This window comes from Bolinopsis microptera, chromosome 10 (genome assembly GCF_026151205.1).
Source record: "Bolinopsis microptera isolate Bmic1 chromosome 10, MBARI_Bmic_1.0, whole genome shotgun sequence".
NCBI lineage: Eukaryota > Metazoa > Ctenophora > Tentaculata > Lobata > Bolinopsidae > Bolinopsis > Bolinopsis microptera.
Window position 1 is genome coordinate 1,868,065 of NC_087081.1, and position 9,470 is coordinate 1,877,534.

The 9,470-nt window shown below is 38.3% G+C and overlaps 1 long non-coding RNA gene across 1 annotated transcript; it reads right to left on the minus strand.

Annotated features, from left to right (window-relative positions):
• Nucleotides 1-8,485: 8,485 nt before the first annotated feature.
• On the minus strand, nucleotides 8,486-9,259 carry LOC134821755 (uncharacterized). Its single transcript, XR_010161045.1, has 3 exons — nucleotides 9,130-9,259; nucleotides 8,815-8,990; nucleotides 8,486-8,525 (listed from the first exon to the last, which is right to left on the minus strand). It is a non-coding gene; the product is annotated as an uncharacterized LOC134821755 (long non-coding RNA).
• Nucleotides 9,260-9,470: the final 211 nt, after the last annotated feature.

Here is a 9,470-nt window from a genome sequence, read left to right on the forward strand (position 1 = left end):
TTATTTTTAAGTTTTGGACTTTTGATGCGTGGGAGCATTGAAATTTAAATTTTGAAAAGGGCGATTATTTTATTGTTTTAAAATATTCGAAAAAATTTGTTGGGTAGAGATGTTGTAATATGGTATTTAGAGATATCTTTTAGGATATCTTAGTTTTAGTATAACGTTTACGGGACGTAGAATTTAGTATGTGTTTCCGGGTATTATATAATAACCAATGTTTTTATATGTTCGTATTTGGGAGTTACACATTTTGAGTGTAAGTCGGTTGGCTGGCAGACCTGCTGTCAGACCTACTGTCTGTAACGAGCCGTCCGTTCACTTTGAACCTGACTTACAGCCAGGCCTCTGGTTGGTCCTCGCGACCACAGCGTGACTGCTAGTGGAGTGCTCATTGGCGAGACGGCGTGTCACGTGATACAAGCAAATGCGTTGTGCCGTCACGCAGTGTGGCGTGACGAAGTTTTGAGAGTATACCCGGAGAGCCGGATGTGAAGAGCTCACTTTTTAGTTGCCCCTTAATCACTTTAAGGGATTCGAATTAACGGTAGCCAGTCTTACTGAGCACTACCAGTTGTGATTAGACACGTCGTGTGATCTATAATCACGTTAATCGATTAGAGCGAACACTTGGAGGTTTTTATCTGTTGACGTTCACTTTGTATTACTTTTCCTTTTAATTAATTATTCATTTTAATATACTCGTTTCATTTCTACCTTACGGTACGCCCTGCCGTTCGTGCTTCGTGACTAGAGCTTGACTAGCATACACTAAATACCAAGAAACTCCGTTTTCTATATGACACCACTTTATGGTTAGACGGGTTCCTGCAAGTTCAAATAAAGAGTGGGAGTTAGTAAAAGTAAAATGTTAATGTTGACAACAGGATAGGGCTCCGATATTCTAAGAATAAGAACTAAGAAGCAACAACTACGGCACAGTTGGGACTTTGGTCTTGGATATTGGATAATAAACTTAAATGAGCCAAATACACTTACTTTGATACTGTAATGAGGTTTAGCCAGAATGTCAGGGCCTTCGTATATCACGTACAACACCCGAATGATGAAAATATTTTAACACTAGTGTAACCCGGCCTACGGCCGGGATTTCACTGCCGCAGTTAAAAAAGGTAGGAGTAATTACCCGCTGAGTCAAAATCCGCATTAGGTGACCCAATAGTTTCTTAAACAATAATCTCATAATCAGTTATTTCTTGTGGATATTTAAGTCATTATTAGCCATGAGGCACCACACTCCATGATCATAAGGTATGAACACCGCGACCGAGTATTACACCTTATCACTCCCGTCTTGAACCGCTTTCTATTTTTATTTAAATCGTTATAGAAATTAACCCTTGTTAACTCCGCACCACACCCGCATATTATATTTGAAAACACGCATAACATTGTCGTATGAACTCTCTCTCTCATGCAGTCCAAACAGACCCCAAACACTAACAGTCCTCCTCCCCTAATAAGCTTATGGTATTACATTACAGCGAATATTCCGGGCTAATCCAATTATGACGCTACTTAAATGCAGCTATCACATATAATACTGTAATGAGAGAGAGAGAGAGAGCAAGCCCCGTAACTCTAGCTGTTCTGCTCAAGCAATTTTATGTAACATTTGTGGTACAAAACCATCAATTAAACCACTTACCACCGGCCGATTTAAAAAAAAATTTCGTATGGGCTTCATCAGAGTTTTGTCGGCAGCTATACCGAAAAAACCAGTCCCGTAACTCTTACCGCTTTTTTTGTATAACCGACCGGAAATTACACACAGACAGACAGACACACACACACACACACACACACACACACACACACACACACACACACACACACACACACACACACACACACACACACACACACACACACACACACACACACACACACACACACACACATTCTGGTGTTATTAAGGTGATACCAAAGAGCAAACTACGACTACATTGCATGTTAGAAGGCGTCCGCATTTCTCCACGAAGAGCAGAAACGGCAGCTGCAAGATTGAAACTAATATATCAAACTATCAAACTGTGACACGTATAAAACCAGTCGATTATCATTGCTCAATTAACAGCTGTTAGTGAACTTGAAGCATTTGTGAATTGACGAAATTGCCATCTGATTAAGGGGGGGGGGGGGGGGGGGGGGGGTTCACCCTGATTTTTTTGTGAAACTTGTTTCGAGATAGCAGTTGACCAACAAACTAGGACCGGTGACCGAACTTTTGAGGGGGTCCCGGACCCGAACCGCCAAACGGTGCCCGCGGGGCAGCCACGCCCATATTTGGTCCAAATTAGGCCTAATTTAGCCAAATACCCTGAACATGCCCAAAATCCAGATTTTAGGTGCTCTACTTGTAGCTAGTAATTTTTAATCCAAAATTTGCCAGGCATTTTTCAGAATTTGGCCGCCAAATTTTTTTAAAGGCCTAACTCAGAATTCTAATACAAAACTTAAGGTCGAAATGCGATTCTACGTTGATTCTGAAAATTTCATGTAAAAATATTGAAACCCTATTGAGTTCTATTGTTTTGAGCGAAATCAGTTTTGCAAATATCGCGAACTGAGATATTTTTTGCGATTATTTGAACACAGAATCCACAGTTAGTTAGATACTGAGCTGAGAATCATAGAGAATATGTAGTATAGGCTTACCTTTCATATAAAGTTGGTTTCATTCAAAAATATTGATATTTGACCAATTTATGGGCCAAAATCGATCAAATTTGGTGCGTATGCCCAAATATGGTCATATGGTTTTTGGCTCATAACTCGATCATTTTTTGTCCAATCTTGATGAAAATTCATATACGAGTTCAAGGGACCACTAGTTACAAGTAGAGCACTCTGGTTTTTGGGCATGTTCAGGGTATTTGGCTAAATTGGGCCTAATTTGGACCAAATATGGGCGTGGCTGCCCCGCGGGAACCGTTTTGCGGTTCGGGTCCGGGACCCCGTCAAAAGTTCGGTCACTGGTCGTAGTTTGTTGGTCAACTGCTATCTCGAAACCAAGTTTCACAAAAAATATCAGGGTGAACCCCCCCCCCCCCCCATACCAATGCGCGCACCTTGAGAAGTTGAGATACATCAGTAAAGCCTGGGGATTGGGGAAGTGATGGCTGATGCAGATGAAAGTTAGTAATAATCCAAGCTGATAGATTACTGACTTACTATAATTACTGTCAAAACATTGATAATCCTTTAAAAATGTCCGTTCAATTTGGCTCATTTTATAATTATGTACATTGCAATAGAATTAAAAAACATTATTGGATATCGTTTGCAACTTTTTTGAGCATTTTTACGCGATCAAACATGATAACATGGATGGAGATGAAGATATATACAAATTACCAAGGATTTGGCGTCACACCACAAAAACGATATCTTTCTAAGTTTTCTTTTACAAAATTTAGGAATTTGGGAATTAAATATATTTGAATCGACAAATTTATCTCAAAATATCGTGACACTTTCATACACGAGAGGAAACATAATGGTTGTGCTGAGTGGGTCAATGAAGCTGGAGTAATAATATGTTCCCGTAAACGTCTGCAGTCGTGGACCTTATCTTGCAGTTTTGTGATTTCTTCCATCTGTAATAAACTATTTTATGTTATTGTAAAAGGTTGAGGGAAAGCCACGAAGTTACAACACTGATCAATAAGCATGGGAAAAAGTTGTATGCGCCTGAGATGAGAAGTACGTACCGTTTCCGGCTTAAAGTACGTAATACGGTACAAGGTTTTTTATCAGTACGTACCGTACAACCACTTTAAAGGACCAGTTAACTGAAAAAAAAGTTATCCTCATATTTTGACAGATTGTGACAAATAGCAAACTTAGCAACGAGTCGAAATTCCTAAATCTCTAACTGCTCTCTAACGCGTGTAAATAGCGTTTGTATTATTTTGGCGATGACGTCATAAAGTCCCTTGCGCGCGCAGAAGAGCTCGTGAGACTGTATTTTACAGGTAGAAAATGGACATAATACAATGTTTTTCCCCGAATAACTCGAAAAGTAAGTAATTTAGGGTACATGACACATGTTGCTTCATAAGTTGTATATAAACATGGCCATTCTGCACAATTTGCACACATTCAGAAACCTTTAGGGCCTTTATAGCCCAATTTACCAGATACCCATAGTTTTGCATGATTTCTGGAACCGAAAATCAGTTCTTCGCCAATAACTGAAAAAGTAAGCACTTTAAGGCATATGTTTGTTCGTAAGTCATATATTAATATTCTAATTGCGGTTCTTTTGCATCATGTCTAAAGACTCTATCACGATCCTATCGAAAATGGGCTCAGCACCACGCCCAAAATGGTTTTTGGCGAATTTCTCGAAAAGTAAGCATTTTAGGCCATGTGTTGCTCAATAACTCCTATATAAACATGCATATGCGGCTTCGTTTAAGCCTATTTTGAAGTCTCTACGACCTTCAGAAGCAAGGGGTCGGTTACGTTATTGGGTCAATATGGGCGTGGCCCTCCTGGGTTTTCTCCACGGTCAAAAAAATGTCTCCAAACGAAAATCGTTTATTCATACCTTCGGGAAGGTCTGTGCAAAGTTTCGTGAGTATTTGAACATTTGCAGGTTCATTTCCATAAATGTCCATAAATGACTGGACTACACAACTTTAGAGTTAACTTTAGAGAAACTCATAAGTCATTTATCTCAAATCAAGCTGTTAGTGTCCATGATCAACCTGTGGCGACAATGTTTTACGTGAAATGTAAAAATCAGGTGTAATATAAAAAGTGTATTTTTAGATTAAAGTGCTAGCTCATAGTTTTAGAATCGTATAGATTAACGTTGGTCGTTTAGCCATCTAACAATCGATCGTGCTGTAATATATGGCCAGAGAATAATAGGGTCTTGGAAATTCTATAGTTGTTCAGTGGGTCGATTGACTGAACACGTTTGCACTTGGTATTTAAACTTACCAGTAGTTTATTTATGTTATGTACCGATGATAATGCAATTAGGATAACAACTAGGTAAGCCGTAAGTCTAATTCAAAACACACCGCACACCGTACACTCAAATCAGTATTATACTATTTGGTAGACCCGAGACCGGGTATTTTGGCGGGAATTCTGTTCCCACGGCACTGTTCTGATAGAAGCTACTTCTACTAATGGTCCCAGAGGAACGACCGTAAAGTAGCCAGACTTCTTGTCTCCTGTACTGGCTGACACATGCGGATTGAAGTTATAAATTTCGCTATGCTATAAATATAATTGCTCTCGGAATTGAACGAACTCCTACTTATCTAGATCCTTTCTAAATTCGTTAAGAGTTTCATGGACTGGCGAAAAATAATCGGTACATTCTCCCTAGCTGCTTGTGTAATTAAGCAATGAAAACAATCCAAAATTATCACATATGACATAAGTTGTAATAGCAGAAACTTTCTAACCGTACATTCACCCGCCACTGTTCAAGAACCTATATCACTGTTTAAAATCATGACGTGAGCACTGTACATCCAATCAGCTATTCCTATAGTTAGAACGATAGCCAAAACTATCAGGATTTTGGAGAACTAGGGTATGAGTCATAATTCTAAAATTTGAGTGAGTTACACGTGTTTTATTGACGATGATAAACATTTGTAATGTAAATTACGCTATGCAAGCGCGCACTGAGGGACTTTATGACGTCACGAGGCCACAGCTTATTATTGCAATAACACGCGTTACAAGTACGCTAGAGAGTAGGTTCTTTCGGCGATACGATTCTTTACCAGTTTGTCACAGCTGATTTAAATCTTAGCCAAATTGGAGACTACAAATTTTTCAGTTAACTGGTCCTTTAAGGTACGACATTTTTCTGAAAAAACGGTGTCTGCTTTTTACCTTATTTGTATATTGTTGTAAAATTGGCAGGTATGTATGCAATTTTCAAACCACGATTTTGGTGCCAGTGAATGCTAAAGTCGAATGAAACAATTTTCAAGTCAATAAATAAATTTTAATAACTGCAATTATACTCAATAGGAGTACGTTCACTGTACAGTCATACAGTCTAATGATGGAAATAAGAATGCGGCGACATAATAAGTTTAGGTGCCCGTAGCGCCTTTTCAAGTGTTCCTGTTAGTGTTATTATTTTGTCAGTGATATAGTGCATTCCTTGAGCCGTGGGAACCATTAAGATGTAGTGTTAGTGACATAAATATGGTGTACGTGTGTTGTAATAGTTAAAGTTTTTTTTTTTTTTTTTTTTTTTTTTTTTTTTTTTTTAATTTATTTTTTTGTTAAAGTTTAATAGTTTAGGCCCCAAAAATTTGAACAGTGTGAGAATTTCAATTTTTGTTTTTTTGTGTTCGTATAGTTTGTGGTGTGTTTAATATAACTTCAGTTTAAGATACTACACTAAGTTTCATGTCATCGGCACACGAGCTGCATGAGCTGCCCTACCGGACACAAACATAAAATATATATATCTCCGGGCTATATTATTATATCGCCCGATGGTATAGCGGGCTCCCGCTATACCATCGGGCTCAAATGACGCTCAAATGACGTCAGATGAATTTCTAATGGATGAATAAAACAACGAAAATTTAGTCAACTGTAACAGGGGAACACCAGTTGCAAATAGGACCACTTTAATAACGCTCACAAAGTTGATACAAATAAGTTTACTGAATTTCTAACTTTGAGTTCATTGATCATCAGGTCTTTTTCCGACAAATATTGTTTTTTGTCCTCGATTGAGCTGCATTTCGTGATTTGAGTATTGACGTTGTTTATCGTCTGGATGGAATCCTATATTATTTGTATCCTTAATTGTGCTACTACTAAGCATACAAAACGTGGCTGAAGCTGGAATCCGAGGAAAAGAATAAAGTTGTAAATGTTAAGATGATACCGTCAGTCAAAATAATAGTAAAAACTGAATCATATTCAAATATCATTATCATATCAAGTTGGCCTTTAAAAGTTTAAAGGATAAATTTGAGCATTTCGTCCCCAAAATCCAAATGTAAATAAAAAGTCCGTCAATATTCGAAGTGACAACTTAAATTGTCCATTAACTAAACCATGACATTGAAATTAAAATGAATGCAACTCCTACACAAAATATGTAACGATGTGTGTTTCAAAATATGTTTAAAAATTGAGATTAAATAATAAGATAATAGCCAAGAGTTAATAATAAGATACGATTCAAGAGTTTAGAGTTGATTTGCTATGTGCATAAACCAGCTCATTCTGGATACAGTCTCCATGCAATAAAGATGCAGATAGTTCCTGCTACGTGTAAACCAGCTTATTCTGGATACAGTCTCCATGCAATAAAGATGCAGATAGTTCCTGCTACGTGTAAACCAGCTTATTCTGGATACAGTCTCCATGCAATAAAGATGCAGATAGTTCCTGCTACTCTGGATACAGTCTCCATGCAATAAAGATGCAGATAGTTCCTGCTATTCTGGATACAGTCTCCATGCAATAAAGATGCAGATAGTTCCTGCTATTCTGGATACAGTCTCCATGCAATAAAGATGCAGATAGTTCCTGCTATTCTGGATATAGTCTCCATGCAATAAAGATGCAGATAGTTCCTGCTATTCTGGATATAGTCTCCATGCAATAAAGATGCAGATAGTTCCTGCTACTCTGGATACAGTCTCCATGCAATAAAGATGCAGATAGTTCCTGCTATTCTGGATATAGTCTCCATGCAATAAAGATGCAGATAGTTCCTGCTATTCTGGATACAGTCTCCATGCAATAAAGATGCAGATAGTTCCTGCTACTCTGGATACAGTCTCCATGCAATAAAGATGCAGATAGTTCCTGCTACGTGTAAACCAGCTTATTCTGGATACAGTCTCCATGCAATAAAGATGCAGATAGTTCCTGCTACTCTGGATATAGTCTCCATGCAATAAAGATGCAGATAGTTCCTGCTACTCTGGATACAGTCTCCATGCAATAAAGATGCAGATAGTTCCTGCTATTCTGGATATAGTCTCCATGCAATAAAGATGCAGATAGTTCCTGCTATTCTGGATACAGTCTCCATGCAATAAAGATGCAGATAGTTCCTGCTACTCGGAATCCTAGCTGACTCATCGTAAACGTCACTATCATACTGAAATTGGATGAATATCAGTGGCAAAATGATAAAGGAACCAGTTCAGATCTGTTTCTAGAGGACCGTATACAGACTCAGATCGAGATGCGCTAAAATCTCGATCCTTATTAGGGATTGGATATAATGTGATAATTCAACCATGTCGGTGAGTGTGTTGCAACGAAGTGGCACTACAATAAACAGTCAATAATGGCGTGCTTTTTGAGAAATTCAGAACACATACTCATGCAGATCGTAGAGCCAGCAGCTTCCTCCACCTCTCCACACTACGCAGTAGTTGTCAATGATAGCTCCAAACAGAATGGGTCCTAACACGAATCCAAACGCTCGTGTAAAGAACTCGTTCAATCCCTGTGCTGCGGACCTGTCGATTTCGGGAACCACTCTGAGAATTTTCAAAGATTAGCCGCCAGAATTTTGACTATAATGTAGGATTAGTTTTGCCATATCAAACTTGGCTGTAATTTTGAGGAATTTAAAGCCTCGTGGAAGTGGAGGTAAACACTGCTTCTTGCGAACACATTATATCAATAATCAATAGTTGTATAAATCTGATTTGCAATTTGTGATTAGGAAAAACCATGTGAGTAACCTAAAACAAGATTTTAACCACCAAGCTTCCAAGGTTTGATTTTCATAAATATTTTAGTTTTGTTGAACAAAATTCTGCTCACCTGAGGTAAGCCACACTTATGGCAGGGTAGTGACTGAAGAAAAAGAGGGCTCCGAAGAATTGCTGAATTACAAAAACTATCCACTTCCTCGTCGAACAGGAATCTTCTGCTGGACATGCTCCCGGGACTAAATCTGCCTTACTGCACTCACAATTCTCATAGACCTTCTTTTCTTCCTGCAATAAAATAGGAATTATCAGAAACAATCCTCTGTACCATCAAACACTCGCTTATATGAGTAGGCTAGAATTAAACCTCTTAAAAATTATGACCAAGAATATTTTGTGTAACCGCCAATAAAGAGCTAAAATTTACGTTATATGAAGAACAGCCAGCATGGCAGGGGGAGAAGTAGGTTATCTTACTCTCCAGATCACAAACGGGCTCGTAGAAATCTTTTGAGCAACTACATTCACCGTTACACTTGTCTGTCAAGTTCCTGCTTCCCTTGCTGAGATTATAGTTTTACATTTAGTCGACCTCTACTGCTGCTTAAGATTCTCAACGATATAGCGAATATAAGTATAAGAATTAACAAGAGGAACTAAAAATCTCAAAAGCCGTATCTTAACACATTAAAATTGAGAATTGATTTTGCTTTTACTTCCAATCCAGGGAAAGGCCTTTTCTGTGAAGAGAGTGTTGAATTGACTGTC